Source organism: Schistocerca nitens, chromosome 9 (assembly GCF_023898315.1).
Source record: "Schistocerca nitens isolate TAMUIC-IGC-003100 chromosome 9, iqSchNite1.1, whole genome shotgun sequence".
In the NCBI taxonomy this organism is placed as follows: domain Eukaryota; kingdom Metazoa; phylum Arthropoda; class Insecta; order Orthoptera; family Acrididae; genus Schistocerca; species Schistocerca nitens.
This window is the reverse complement of record NC_064622.1, coordinates 478990566-478993741: the sequence shown is the minus strand read 5'-3', so window position 1 is coordinate 478993741 and position 3176 is coordinate 478990566. Positions and strand designations below refer to the sequence as shown.

At 46.7% G+C, this 3176-nt stretch overlaps 1 non-coding gene across 1 annotated transcript; it reads right to left on the bottom strand.

The window, feature by feature from the left end:
* Nucleotides 1-1103: 1103 nt before the first annotated feature.
* Nucleotides 1104-1178, bottom strand: Trnat-ugu (transfer RNA threonine (anticodon UGU)). Its single transcript has one exon. It is a non-coding gene; the product is annotated as a tRNA-Thr (tRNA).
* Between the last annotated feature and the right edge of the window lie 1998 nt (nucleotides 1179-3176).

Here is a 3176-nt window from a genome sequence, read left to right as displayed (position 1 = left end):
GCTAGGAAGCGAATTACTATTATCATAGTTCCATATATCGCAAATAAAACGACTGGCAAATGTCGAGATTGAGAACAGATAGTATTTTCTTTCTCATTCCAAGCAGAGGTTAAAATATGGTAACGCTACAAAGAAATGGAATTCGAAATATTCATTACGAGGTGACGTGACAGCATCCATTAACACAAGTCAGTTGTCAAAGCTTACGCCTTCTATAGGATATTCCTATCGACACTGACTAAGACGTAAGAACGTTACTGGTGACGCACGTATCTGATTACTTCGACTGACCTGTGAGCGAGTACGTTAGCCGACGCTGGCCGCTTACGTCCCCCTCCCTCCATACCAGTTACGGCAGCTGCGAAGATTTGGTCCGAGGAAAAGCTGCGCCCGCCTGGCACAACGCGAGTGGTTTCGGTAGCCTCCCTATGGTGTCCGTTGCTCAGCAACGTACGCCGCCAATCAGCCGCTCTGTCTTTGTTGCTCGCCCTGCTACGGCTGAGCGACATGGCATATTGGTCGTCTGGGCATATTTTCGCGAAGTGTTTTCAGATCATCGTCCGGCCATCTAGACACTGCGCGGTTTCCATACATCGCTCAACGTGAATGCCGGGCTAGTGCCCGTGAGAGCGCCGTCGATTTGCTTCCCGAATCCAAGCTTAGTGACCTCGACGTCGATGTGGAGCGTAGCATCAACCTTTCTTCCCTTCGCCCTACTACAGAAGTACACTGAGGAGCCGAAGCACTATTAGAACTACACACGGCGTGTGTGAAAGCCGCTGGTGGCGTTGCGAAAACGATAAGCGATAAGAAAAGTAGGGGAGAGTCATGTACTTCGCTCATCTTTTCAGATTTTCGCCTCTATCCAGCCCTGAAATAGAGGAATAACATATTCTCTTATTCCATTTTTAAATGATAGCATTCACTTTTTATGTGTTACAGTCTTTGTGTGGAACTACAGAAATTTCTCAGCACAATTAAGCGGTTTCCAAATGTGAAAACGTACACTGATCAACTAGTGTATTATTGAAATGATAATTAAATGGACACCCTAGCTGCAAACAGGCGTTGATGTACTTCATTGGGGACATGTTGAAAATGTGTGCCCCGACCGGGACTCGAACCCGGGATCTCCTGCTTACATGGCAGACACTCTATCCAACTGAGCCACCGCGGGCAGAGAGGATAGTGCGTCTGCAGGGACTTATCCCTTGCACGCTCCCCGTGAGATCCACATTCCCAACATGTCCACACCACTACATTCGTAGTGCGCCTAATAGATGTTTGCCCATCATACTCAGTACCCGTGGCAGATTAATCTACCAAGTCCCGTACCGAACTCGTACGGGACTTGGTAGATTAATCTGCCACGGGTACTGAGTATGATGGGCAAACATCTATTAGGCGCACTAAGAATGTAGTGGTGTGGACATGTTGGGAATGTGGATCTCACGGGGAGCGTGCAAGGGATAAGTCCCTGCAAACGCACTATCCTCTGTGTCCGCGGTGACTCAGTTGGATAGAGCGTCTGCCATGTAAGCAGGAGATCCCGGGTTCGAGTCCCGGTCGGGGCACACATTTTCAACATGTCCCCAATGAAGTACATCAACGCCTGTTTGCAGCTAGGGTGTCCATTTAATTATCATTTCATTTCTAGCAAAGCTGCATGGTCATCCACGGTAACTGTTCCTTCTGGAACAGATACTACCGTCATATATAGTGTATTATTACCACCGAATTACAATCGACATAAACACGTCCAGGCGATATCAGCGACACCTCGCGAGGAATGATTGCTAGTCAGACACAAGCACAGTGCATATTGTATCAATGTGCGTGCTGTCGGTGTGTACAATGAGGAAGGCGCTATCTATGAGAGGCACTGCATGAGCTTTTCAGAAACCGCCCGATTCGTTGAGTGTTCGAGGAGTGCTGTTGTGAGTGCGTTCAACACATGTCTAAAATGAGGTGAAGCAACATACAGAAGTCATGGGGATGGGCGGCCACCCTTCATTTGCGATGTTCGACGTCGTAATTTGGGCAGACTGGTAACAAAAGGATAGACATCGAACTGTGACGAAACTAGCACCAGACTTCAATGCTGGGCAGAGTACAGGTAAGTCTGAACATACAGTGCGCCGAATACTCCTAATGCTGGTCCTCTGCAGCCAACGACTCATTCATGTGCCAATGTTAACACCTCGACATCAGCAACTACGACTGATATGGGCATCTGACCATCAGCACTGGTCGTTGATGCAATGTCTGAGCGTTGCGCTGTCTGATGAATCCCGATACATTCACGCCAACGGAAGACCACGAACTTCTCGTCTTCGAGGGAAACAGGTCCTTGTCTTCTGTACTGCGAGACGGAGACAAGCTTGCGGCGATTCCATTATGCTCTGCGGAACATTCGCGTGGATATCAATGGGTCGAGTGGAGCTCGTGCGAGGCCAGGGAGTATCATACACTGGTTACAGATCAAGTACACCTCTTCATGGCGGTTACGTTTCCCAACGGCAATGACGTTTTTCAACAAGACAGTGGCGAGTTCCAAATGATGCGCTGGCACCCCAACTCGTCAGATCTGAAACCGATCGAAAACATCTGGAATGAGACATAACATGGCTCATCGCCGCCACCCCTGGAATATATGGGAATCAGGTGACTTGTGTGTGCAGATGTGGTGCCGACTCCTTCCAATAATGCAATAAGACCTCATTGGTTCCATTCAACGATGCGTCGCTCCTGTTATCCGTGCCAGAAGTGGTCATAACGGTTACTAGATAAGTGGCCATCATTTTGTGGCTGATCAGTGTATTGTGACGTACGACATGGCCATGTACATAGGAATAAATATTTGATTCTAATTTAAGACTATTCAGTCGAGAATATCTTGTCAATACTGAATAAAATTTTCTCGGATTTCCAACCAGCCTGAAGTAATCAAAATTACACGAGCCTGACGTACTTAGAAACATGACAACTTTTTATTCAATGTTACCAACGCGAGACTCTGTATACTTACTTATCAATACTGCGTCTAATAAGCCATATCTGCTGCACACAAATAATCAATAAGTGAAATCACATTGAGCAGATGTCTTATCAAAATCCAATTACAAGTTAAATACATTTTGAAGGTGATATTCCGTAGTAAAATATTTTCTTTTGTT